General features: G+C 29.5%; 1 protein-coding gene across 1 annotated transcript in view; it reads left to right on the forward strand.

Annotated features, from left to right (window-relative positions):
* LOC142321754 (tRNA (adenine(37)-N6)-methyltransferase) overlaps positions 1–13,433 on the forward strand; it is a 49,193-nt gene that overhangs the window by 5,556 nt on the left and 30,204 nt on the right. The window lies entirely within an intron of this gene.

Genomic DNA, 13,433 nt, shown 5'->3' on the forward strand with positions numbered 1-13,433 from the left:
AATCCAGTTAATAGAATAATAAATTGAACCTCCCGGTATATTCCTGTGGGCAACACATTTTGTTTTAATATCCGGAAGAAGATCTTCAGTCAAAATTGTAAAACAAAAATGAAATATTTAAAACAAATATTGTTTTCAAATATTATTTGCTTTTTTTATACAAATTAATCTCAACATATAAATCACAAAAAAATATCCCCGCAAGTGAAAAAAATCTGATGTGGTCACCACATAACTTCCTTGTGCGCTTATTAAATTACATACATACATTTCTTACGATGAAAGTACATAACATTTTATTTCATTAATAACTTCTGATATTTTTTCATTTTATTTATTTTTTTTTTATTGAATAATTATTTATTGTAATTTTTTTTACAATCAGAGGTTAATGATTGTTAACAAATCAATATTGTTAAATTAAAAAAAAAAGTTAAAAAAAAAAGGAAATGAAGTCGGATTCGCAGCGATGTACTTCCCCTTCTAAGATCCAAATATTTCATTAATTAAAATTTTATTTGGCTATAACTCTGGAACCAATGAAAATAAATAACACTTATTTATGTCGTTTAAAAGCTCTCATTGAGGGCTTATTATTTATTACAGTAAAAAAAAGTCCAAATTACAATTTTTTGGATTTTGAGCTTTTTTGGACACTTTTGGTCCAGTCGATTGCATTCAAAAGGGGAGGGGCACAACTAAATGTTACAACGGTCCTAAATCCAAAATTTCAACATCCTACAAGTAATCGTTTTTGAGTTATGCGAGATACATACGCACATAGTTACGTGCAGACGTCACGCCGAAACTAGTCAAAATGGATTCAGAGATGGTCAAAATGAATATTTCCGTTGAAATCTGAAAACCAACATTTTTCGCGATCTCAATACTTCCTTCACTTCGAAAAAGGGAGTAAAAATGCCAAAAATAATTTTTCGTCTAGAGAGGGGACTAATTGATAATAGGAAATAACAGATATAAGTTTCTAGAAAAAATAAGTTCATATTAATTTTATTTTAACATATTTTACATCATTCATGCGTAATCTAATACGATCATTAAAGCAGAAACACATCGAGATAATTAAAAAAACAAACTGAAATAAATAAGCCATTAAAGGAAAAGATCCTACATCAGTTTTGTATGGAACCCAATGATAACATGAAAATTACACACGTCTAATCAAGTACTTAGACTTAATTTTAATTATATATACACTAAATTCCTTTTTTGTAAAAAAAAAATGTAATCACCTGCCAAAGAAAATTATGGATATTTCTAGCTGATATCACAAAAGCAGTTTATCAAATTTTGATAAAGCATTAAAATAAAATTTTGTTTTTTTTCTAAATTTTATATACGGAAAACATACCTCCTCCTCCATGTACCTCCTAGAAAACGAGATTTAATCAAAAGACAAATGTTAAACAAAAAATTAAAGTATAAAACACGGCGTGCTTTCTCTTTCAGCGTTATTGCTAACCCAAAAATGGAATTATCTGAATTAATAAATTTACAGCTAATACTATCATAAATTTTAACAAAAATATCGATAAAATAATCATTGAAATAGGCCCAACAGTTCTTATGTTTTACTTAAACATCGGTGCATGCAAAGGAAAAAGTAATAACCCTTTTAAATTCTGATTAAACATACAGAAAATCACACTTTTTTTTACCTAAGAATATAGAAATTAAACGGTTAGAAAAAAATGGAAAGAAAATTATCTTCCTTTGAAAATAAAGTGCTGGAAAAGGTTTCTGGGAGGTAGAAAATTATAAGACGAAACAGAGAGCCAAGAGAAACCTACAATTTAATATTAATCTTATCTTAAACAGTGGAAGATAGCTTAGGACTGGCTTGACATCAGAAGACGGGTTAAGTGAAATATTAAAGATTGTGTTTGATTTTTTACCAAAGATATCGTTAGGGTCATCTAAATTCTGGTAGTGGAATAGTTTTAAAGGGAGGTTAAATGGTAGGAAGGAAGATTCGTTCGACCAGAAGAACTGGAGGCGCTGATACATGAGCATGAAACGACTGTACTTTGAAGAGCAACAGAAGAGTTCAAATTAAGTTGTTAAACTCAAAATTGTTGAGCGTTAATGTTCTGTTCCTGTCTGAGTAAAAATGTCCTGTTTTTCTACGGAATTGTGGGCTCCATATGCCAAAGAGCTTTCTTCTGATTAGCGTATTTGTTTCGTATAGCGGTTCCTTCAAAGATAGGTCGTCTTTTCTAATCACGAACCACTTTGTTATATCCTTAATTCGTTTTTTCCCGTTATCCCTTCGGCTGATCTGGCTAATTTTCTTTCTAGTATCTGAAAAAAGTAAGATACAAAATCAGAGCGTCTTGGTGAACCGATCTAGGAACTACATATCTGTTGGGTGATTGGCCAATAAGCTATTTTTTTTCTCCTCTCTCTTTTTTAAATAATTTCATAGCTACATTATAATTTCATACAAAAGAATTCTTATGTCAACTAAATTGTTAATTTTACTTAAAAACTAGCAACATTATTATAGTTTCTAGTATATCTACGAGTCTCATACTTCTTAGGTAATTTGTTGTTACAGTTTCTTTTATAGGTAAAGAGAAATTAGGTAATCCCAAGAAAAACCCTGTGTAGGAGTTACCATCACATTATTTTAATTGTATTAAATTAATAATTTTTTTTTTTTAAATATAACATAAAGGCAATTGTTCTGTCTACGACAAAAGAAAATGAAATAATACTCATACTTATTACTTAAGATAAGAATTAACATGCAACTTATGCAATAAACTTTGATAACATCAGAATTGCACAACAACAAAAAAAGTTTAGAGTATTTTAACACTCCAAGATTCAATAATATATGACTGAAGGGTCTGTCGTGTAATGCTACAACTTCTAATTCCACCTAAGGACATTGACACATGCAGCTGTTATGACCGAAATATTTATCGAATTGATAATCGAGTCGATACACATACATTGTTCTGAAATACAACGTAATGGAGACTCGTTTAAGAACACACAGCAGTCAGCGCCATTACCGATTTTCTAAACGGACTCGGTGGATGGCGAAGATGACTTTCCGAGTCGGTTGCGAGTTTTCAAAAAATTCGATGTTACATTGTTATTAAACGTTTATTACTTCGGTTTATTTCTTTATATTGTATTACTTTTCCAGAAAATATAGGTAAAATAGCAAGAGGAGAGAAAGAATGGTGATCCACGTCAAAATTGGAGTTTCGGGTTTTTCTGCAAACTTTTAGGGTCCAACTGGTTCATCTGACCAAAAAGACGTATGTATATGCGTACGTACGTATATATGTGTGCCGCAGTGCTTTTGGCCTTATATCTCAGGATTGACCGAACCTATTTGGTTCAAATATTTCTATTTATGTGGCATTGATCATATTATTTTTTTTCAAAATTCGTTAAGGGAGATATCGCGATAAAACCTGATTTCGATTTTCTTCAGAGGCACTTTACTTTGGCCAATTTGTTACTTACATTACGTTTATAAATAATTAAAAAAAAACTTTTTTTTCAAAAAATCAATCCCCCCTCTTAAAATTGAAACACATGTTTTTTTTTTTTGGTTTTTTGCTTTAGGCCCTTCAGTTTAATTTCTTTTTTTCTTTTTTTAGTTTTTTATTCATCACGTATAGAGCTATCAAAAATTTCAACAATATTTTAAAATGAAAAACCCCGTACCTTAAACACATAAAAGTTTTTGAAAATCTTTACGTTATTATTTTATTCTTTATTGGAGGGAGAGTTAAATTTAGAAAAACCTTTACTTAAGCACATTTACTGAGCTTAACCTAAGAATATTCAATGCTATATGAAATACCTATATTTAGGTACATGAATATATCTATGAATCTTCAGAAAACATTTTTTTAATTTATTCACCATCAAAAAATACAATGGTTTGTTTCTTTAGCTCTTAACTCTTTTAATTTTTATTTCTAAAAAAAGAAACTACTTTTCTTTGTCACTTAAAGGGTAATTAAGATTTAAGTAATTTTGGACCATATACCCCAGAACCAAAATAAGAGTAATTTTTTTCATTACTATTATAAAAGTTATACTTTATTTTTTCAATATTTTTAAACAGTTCTTTCTTAAATTTATTTTTTCTGCTAACGATCACTTTTTTATAAAAAAAGGGTTTACTAAATTGTCCCCATAAAGTAAGGAAGCCTCCGAAATTAAAAAAAAAAATATTATTTCAAATTTGGAAATTTTGATGCTTTATCTTACTTTGGTAATTATTATAATCAACCAAAAAAGCTCCAATGAAACGAAGCCCAGAATTTTAAACATTTCGGAAATTTTTTTTTAATTATATGTTTTTAAAAGTTTCCGGGAAAGCTGGAAAGGATTTGCAATGAAAAACCTGTGCAAGGTAGTAGTATATGACTGACTTAACTGGCGCGGCAGGCGGAAAAGTCTTGCAATGCTTTCCCAAACTTTTTTAAAATACTTTTATTAATCTTTCTTATTTCTTTTTTTTAATATTTATTTAACTAAATTGGAGCGTATTTTTGTATTAGTTTAATTAGATTACAGTAATTTAATTCATTGAAAGAATGGAAAAAATTAACTTGGAATTTACGATTTATTACTTCCCTGTAAAAAGTAAAGGAAAAATTTCGGTGTTCAGATTTCAAAGGATATATCCATTTTGATCATCCCTGAATTCATTTTGACTAGTTTCGGCGTGACGTCAGTGTGTACCTATGTATGTACGTATGTATCTCGCAAAATTGTCATTCATCTCATCCTCTGAAGTAATACTTAACAGTGGTCCCGGAGGTTAAAAAAAAAAGGGAAGGCACATCGGTTCGAATCAGACTTCAACCTGGCCTAGGCAAGAGGGCTACCTCCCGTCACTACACGTGCCATGCTTCGAGACTTCCATATTTAAATTAAATACCTCTTAGAGATTCTTTTATCACAGCTTTAAATTTTTCACTTTTACAGATTATCAGATTCGGTTCGAATCTCCTGTTTCTTTTTAATTTTTTTTTATTTTAAATATATTGATTTAATAATTATTAACCCATGATTGCAAAAAGAGTTTTACAATAAATAACAATTCAATAATAATAATAATAAACATAGAAATATGAAAAAAATCAGAAGTTATTAGTGAAATAAAATTTTATGAACTTTTAAAAATGTGTATATGTAATTTAATAGGCATTATTACGTATTTGTATTTTTATTTATTTGATTTATTTTTTTTTATATTTTGTTTATTGTAATGTTACTGTAACTTTACAATCTATTCAGAGATATTTGTGTAAGTAATAAATAGATTTGGTGAAACATCTGATTATTTAATACTAATTGAAAATTAAAATTTAGAATCGTATTATTTTTGGATTTTATAGTTTAATTTCTGTTTAATTTTATCTACATTAAAGTTAACTACAGAGTGACTGAAAAATAGACCCTCATAAGAACAACATATACACTGAGACATACATCTTTAATAAATTGCAGAAGATTCTTATCTTTTAGTTCATTACTCCTTTGATATTGTCGGACAATATTCTCCCTAAGTCAGAGTTATCATTTCGTTTATTTGTTTTTTGTTGCCAATCATTTAATCGCTCTTTGGTTTGATTAATTCGTCTGATCTTAATTTGTGTACAAGTTCTCTAGCTTTAAAATTTTCTCTCTTTTTATATTCATCATCGTCTCTTAATCTTTTTATTCTTTACTTGGTCTTAATTTTTTCTTCCTCTTTATATTTATCATCTTCTCTTAATGTCTTTATTCTTTCTTTGGTTTTAACATTTTCTTCCTCTTTGTATTTATCATCTTTAATTTTTTTATTCTTCCCTTCTTCTTAACATTTTCTTCCTCTTCATATTCATCTTCTTGTTTTTTTAGATATATTTCTTCATGTTATCTTTATTTTTCCGTTTCTTTTTCATTTTTCATTATTCACCAAAATAATCCTATAATAAATACTGAATATTTTACACCGTAAGGTCGAAATTAACTTTCGTAACCAGTATACAGAAGTTCTCTACGGAATAGTTCAATTATTAATAACTTTTATTTATACGACACATCAGAAATCTTAAACTTTTGTTAATCAGCAACTCACGAAGATACGAATAATTTTTTTTTTTTTTTTTTTTTTTTTTTTTTTACGGGCATCGACTGCTAGGGTCATTAGCCCTCGTCACATTCTTTAAAATAAATTAGTATCACCAACTGGATCGTCATATGTAAGGGTGTAAAGGGCCCTTACATTTTATTTAAAAGCACAAACTTACGGGGTGTAAAGGGCCCCGATATTAAAAATTGAGATAAAATTCACAATGAACATGAAAATAAAATTATATATCTACAATACCATTTCCTTCTTCTACCTGTCTCGTTTGTAGTTTGTTTAAGCACCCTCGGGGCGACAAGAACCGCCGTGAAGCAGTATATTAGTCGCGTCAGGGTGCCGTGGCAGTTGACTTCTCCTTATAAACAGGCTACAGGCACACCCATAGCCTCGCGTCCTCAATCCACCCTTGAGGGTCCCCCATGCCATCATCGGAACACCCCGACTCACTGTTCTTGAATGCAGACGAGCCAGGATGGCCTAGGCAAGAGGGCTACCTCCCGTCACTACACGTGCCACGCTTCGAGACTTCCATATTTAAATGAAATACCTCTTAGAGATTCTTTTATCACAGCTTTAAATTTTTCACTTTTACAGACTTCCAAGAAGTCCACTGGCGTGTAAAAATGCAACTATCTTTTCTTCATTTCCATTATCCAGATCAGCAGTAATCTCATTTCTAAGACGGGACCTCTTTCTGAGGTCCTCATATATGGTACACTCTTCTATTAGATGCTTGACTGTCTTTAGCACCAATGTGCTAAAACACCAATGTGCGGTGTTTTATTACAAACACCGCACATTGGTCTTTCTTCGCCGGTTAACAAATATGAATTTGTTAATCGCATGTGACCGATTCTAAGTCTGGTCACAGCTACTTGTTCATGGCGAGTTAACTTAAAGTCGCTTTTCCATTTATATGGAGAAGTTTTCACCGAGTTTAATTTGGTATTTAAATTCCTCCAATCAGTACTCCATTTGTTTCTTACTATGTTAGTTAGACGGTTTTTAACATCTGACACTGTTACAGGAAATGCATCTAAATTATTGCAGACTGTTGCCTTTCTGGCAGCTTTGTCTGCGCTTTCATTACCTGTAATACCAGCATGCCCTGGAGTCCATACAAATACGCATCGCTGTCCTCATTGATTTAGAACGTACAAAATGGATAAGATGTTTGCAATTAGGACATCCTTAATGTTCTTGTTCCGAATTGCAACAAGTCCAATAAGAGAATCGGAACATATTAGCACTCTCTCTTCGCAATAATGTTCTATGTAGCGAAGAGCTTGCTGAATGGCAGTAAGTTCTGCCGTGTAGACACGTTATAGCCAAATAAAATTTTAATTAATGAAATATTTGGATCTTAAAATGGGAAGGTACATCGCTGCGAATCTGACTTCATTTCCCTTTTTTTAACTTTTTTTTTTAATTTAACAATATTGATTTGTTAACAATCATTAACCTCTGATTATAAAAAAAATTCCAAAAAATAATAATCCAATAAAAATTTAAAAAATATATGAAGAAAGATCAGAAGTTATTAGTGAAATAAAATTTAATGTACTTCTCATTTTAAAAAAAAAGTGTGTACATGTAATTTAACAGACATACAAGGAAGTGATGTGGTGTCCACATCAGATTGATTTTGATTTTAATTCAAACTGCTATATGATTTTTTTTACGGAGATTACATTAACTGCATACTGCATTGTTGTAATATTGTTCTTTTTATAAATATTTTAAAGTATTTGATTACATCAACTTCTTGCTATGAAGTTGTATTCTCTTTCAGCAATATATAAATGAACAACTATAAATAAAAGTCATAATGGATTTCACATTTAATGTATCATTTTTTGTGAAGTATTTTTGAAAATAAAAAGTAGAAGTGATTAATTTAGCTATTTCTTTTCTTTACGTACCTGAGAGTTACTCGAGTTTCTCTTCCTATGATATGAAGGTTCTCACTACGAGAGTTTTTCTTATAATCATGAGAAATTCGTGAAAAATAGTTGTTGACATCTGAATAAATTTATAATAATGTTCTTCTTCTTTCCTTACTTCAGATAATAAATTATTAAAATGACTTTTTTCCCAGTTTTATCTCAACAACTGGGTATACCCACATCTTTGTTTTGTCTTTTTTTTCAATGCCAATACAATAATAACAGAAGTATTTTAACTTTTGTATTGTCGTATAATTTTTGTGTTTTTTCTGGAGCTTTAAACCACCTTATTTTCTTTCATTATAACAGGCTAGCTTTGTAACCAGATCTGTTAAATGTAATTATAATCAATGAATAGAATTCACATCTGTTAAAAAACAACTCAATAAACGTTTCATTAAAACTACAGTGCTTGACTATGGCATAAGACATAAAATACTCAAAGAAGTTAGTAATACATCTACAAGTAAGAGTATGTGTGTCCTTCCATATACCCATTCTTTTAAATCATCTTTTATTTAATGAACTGTTGTAATAAATTTACAAAATTTAATTTATATAAAGAACAATATACCTAAAATACTATCCAGTAATTTGAAGAAACTTAAATCCTCAAATATTGATTTTATCTTATAATTTTATAAAATGTTTAAAAAAAGTACTACTCTATTAAAAATTTGACATTTAAAAAATCTTATAAAAATTGAATCAACAACCATTTCTGAAAAAATACAATTTTGAAATTAAACATTTTACTCTGTGGGAATAAATAACTGTATTGCTGCTGCAGCAGCTATTTTTGCTGCAAATATAAACTTTTAAGACTTAATACATCAAAAAATATTAAAAACGATTATACAGATTTCTGGAAGATGTACACACATAATATAGGCTTACGTTAACTGAAACTTTGATTAATATCTCCATACAGATTCAACATAAATTCTTAAAAGATGGTTTAAAAAATTTCTATGAACCAAACTGGTCTATAAAATGTCTGTATAATGGTTTAACAAATTTCTATTTTTATAATGGCATTAATTTTTAAACAAGATTAAAAAAGGATTTGGATTAGTTGTTGAATCTTTTACACTGTTCTTTTTCTCAGTTTTACTATATGTAGTACATAATTAAGTCGTTAATACTTAAAAACTTTATTGTGTATTTTATCCGTACTATGTGGTAAAAAAAATCTGGGAAGGGCAAAGTCAGGAGACTTAAGCAATCCTTTGTCAGCCATTTTATTTTGAAGAACAGTTTTTGTCAGCCTAATATTTTTAATGTTAGTTTTATTTTTATTTGAAATGTGAATAGGACTAAAAACAAACTTTACCTATATGAAAATAACACATTGCAAAAAAATAATTATAAAGGCAGGAAGTCAGGGTTTTGATAAAATTAGAAAAAGGAATGGTGACATACTACTGAGAGTGATCTAAGACTGTCTGGGAAGTGGAAAGTATCTTTTAACTCTTTTCAACAAAAATTTTGCAATAACGGTCTTGATATTTTCTATGAAAATATTTATGTATTTCAATGAGTTTGACATGCTGATATGTAACAATAAATACAAAAAAATTTATTCTGATTAATATAAAATAATACATTATATGATTCACACCAGGAATGGATAGATATACTATTCCACAGATAAAAAAGGAACTGCCCTAAGATTTGCCTAGGAACCACAGTAAAATGTTGATCAGAAGAGCATCACAAAATATACAGTTAACTATAAAATAAGAAATAGATATGATTAAAATTCACATTAACTATTAAAAACATAAAATATAAACAAATGAAATAATATTAAGATAAATTTCATGATAAATATAAAAATTAATCACAATTCAAAAAGTGACATGAAAATGTCATATTTCACTACGTATTTATTAACATGTTGAATAGGATACAAAAAAATTCTGGGTTTTTTAATTGTTTCAATTAGAATTATTTAAAGATTCCCCATATTGTTTCTATAAGAGAAAATTTTTTAATTTTATCTTAAATAAATTGGTGGGAAGAATTTTTAAATGATTTGGTAATTTGTTAAAAATGGCAACATAAATGTAAATTACTTACTTGTAGCCTAAGCATTCTATCAAGTTATATAAAAATAGTCCTATAGTCTGGTTTGGTAGATGGATATGTTTATATTTTTTTAAGAGTAGGTGGATTAATCTCTTTATCAAAGATTGTAGATTCATAAAAATGTAAATTAACATTTTTAACTTTCTAAATAGTGGTGTACAAAGTTCATATTTATGGGTGCCAAACAATGATTTTTTGATTTTTTTTTATAGAGGTGTAGGAATACCATTTATATGCAGAATGTAGGGCTTGCTAACAGGTTTCACTAAATGTTATTAAGTGCATATGTGTGCCTGCACCCTTCCGACTAAACTTCCCCCCTGATTATCCTCCCACTTTCTGACACCGCTTGTTTATTACTTCAGAAAGGAGGAGCTTTAACTTTGGGCTCCAGGCAATCCAAGCGACCCCCACAAGGTCGGAGAGCTCCCTAGACACTCACCTGCAAACCTGTTCCCCATCCTGGAACCCTCCAGCATCTATTTGCTCTTCAAGCCCCCTCAGCCACGTGCAACTTGTCCATTACGTCTTTAGCAAATCTAGCAACTGCTACCCAGTAATCTACCTTCACTAGCATAATCTCTTATAACTCCTCCAGTAGGAACATATCCACTCTACCAAGTATAGTTAGTGTTTCCCCACATGCCACATCAAATTCGGGACATCTGAAAAATACATGATTCGCCGTCTCCTCTACTTCACAAACAGAGCAGGAGTCTGTATGGTCTAGGCCAAATCGAAATAGATATGCCTTAAACCCTCCACGTCCAACTTTATTTTACATATCACACTAATTTCTTTTGCCAGGGAGGGGAATTTACACCCAAAGGGCCTCATAACATTTTAAAAGTCACCTGAATTCTTGGAGTACTTTCACAAGTCTTAAATCCAAAGGCATATAGGTTACTGTCATTCAGTAACATTAAGTGCCTTAACATCATCAAAAATAAGCTAAAGAAAATGTATTTTTTAATTTTTTTTCTTATGTAATCATGAATAATGTTTTTTTTTTTACATTCATTTCTTTAACTTACAGTAATTCAACCTTGCAGTCAAATCTCAAATCTTGCAGTCTTAATTAAAGTAATTTTCACCATACAATGGTGAAATTTTACACAGCAACATAAGTTGGGTGACAATAAAATATTCCATATTTCATTTTAAATATTTCTGTATTTTAAACATAGTTCATTTATAAATAAGTTGTCGGAAATACAAGGGGATCTTGAGGAAGGGAGCAGAATCAATAAGATGTAATTGTCAATCCAATTGAATTTGACTGCCGATTCAGTATGAGTAGATGAGGTGGCTGTTGAAACAAATTTTAATATAATTAGTGTAAATTTACCTTCTAAAATTTATGTATGCTAATCATCTGATTTAGTTATCAAACTAAAAATTGTGGTAAAATTAACACTTGACAAAGCGATTTTATAATTTACGAGATTTAATTTGTTCAAATGATTTCAAACAACTTAGTCCTGTGGAGGAAATAAAATATGAAATAATATCATTCCTCAAAAATTATTTTAGAAAAATTACTTACAGTCAAAAGACATCAAATCTCAGCAAGCACATAGGAAAGGAAATGAATAATATTCTACAATGATGCAGAAAGTGATCAGCAAAAGATACAGTTAGAAAAAGTGTGTCTAAGAAAAGAAAGCAAATGAGTATAAAGAAGCCAAGCAGGCAATATTGGATATTCATAACCAATACAAAATACAATTGACAAAGCTAACAAAAAACCAGAACAGTGTGAAGTTTGATTGGCACTTCAATGCTAGCTCGAATCATAATATCATGCAGTAGAGACACTTCAAGATTACGAAGCTCGCTTGGAAAGTCAACGCAAATGCTATTAAAATGTAGGGCGCTAGAGACACCACAAGTACATGAAATTAGTTTAGAGCTTAGACATAATGACATCATGAATTGAATGCTGATCTTACAGCTAACGAGAATGCAATCAGCACATTTTATGTTAGCATATGTGAAATTTTTACACAATGATGCTAGCCTATGAGTTTTCAATTTTTGATTTGCAGAAAAAACTGCCAAAGAAATTAAAACAAAAAAAAATTTAAATACATTTTTCTTCCCACAGAATAAATAAATAACAAAAACAATTCATACTAAAAAGTAAAAAATACTTTTCAAGAGAATTACTTTTTTTTAAATTTCTATTTGTGCATGACTAAAAAGAAAAGCATGGAGCACGCTCATATATAATAACTTTATAATTAGAGTATATGACATGAGTATTAGATGTACATGATTTTTTTTTTTTTTTTTTTTTTAGCAGACAAGTCAATTTTATAAGATAAGCAAATAAGCCAATTTTGGCTTATTTCCTGTATATTATATCTTGTATGCCTAGACCTTATTTTCTACCTACAGTTCATTACAAATTACTTTTATCATTATTCATTCCTGTTTTTGAGTATGTTTAATTAAAATATAAATAAAAAAGTATGCTCAAAACATTTCACATAAATTTATACTTTATACTTTATACTTATACTTTACACTTTATACTTTATATTTCAGAAGAGCTTGGAAGGCCTGGCTTTGTCTTGAAGGCAAATAACTTTAGTAATTATTCTTATTTATTGTGTGTTAATCAGACAAAAAACAGTTTGTTGATTATCCACAGAGAGCACCAACCATATCATTCAAGGATCCTGGTATCCTACAATTTGTTTTTTATATTATGGAAATCCATAATAATTCTCTTTATAGGAATCTACGAAAAGCAATTATTGACAATGTGATCCCAGTTTGCATATTGAATTCTTATTAAAATAATTTGTAAAAACAAACCAAGTAAATAACAAATTAAATAAAAAAACACCATCTACATTTAACGGCAGAAAACTCTACATTATGATTTATTTTGAAATGGAGTGTAAAAGAGAATGGGGTGTCTGATTTACAAAGCATTGTAATACAGCTGATTTTGAAGCTGAAGGAAATGATAATGAGGAAATTAGAGAAACTGGATCAAGAAAATTTATATGCATCTAGTCTGTAAAAGGAGAATAGAGCTATAAATGAAATTATGAGCAAACCTTTCACAATAAAGTAATATTGGACATCAACTCAATTGTAAACAGGTTGAACCTGTTATCAATTCTGTAGTAATATCATTGATCCAATCTTCTAGTTCTTATTGGTTTATTTAATTTCATTGCCCTTTATATTGCACAACAAAATTTTAATGCATATTCATACATTTGTGAGGAAAACTAAGTTATGAAATT

The sequence above is a fragment of the Lycorma delicatula genome, chromosome 3, assembly GCF_047948215.1.
Source record: "Lycorma delicatula isolate Av1 chromosome 3, ASM4794821v1, whole genome shotgun sequence".
Taxonomy (NCBI): Eukaryota; Metazoa; Arthropoda; class Insecta; order Hemiptera; family Fulgoridae; genus Lycorma; species Lycorma delicatula.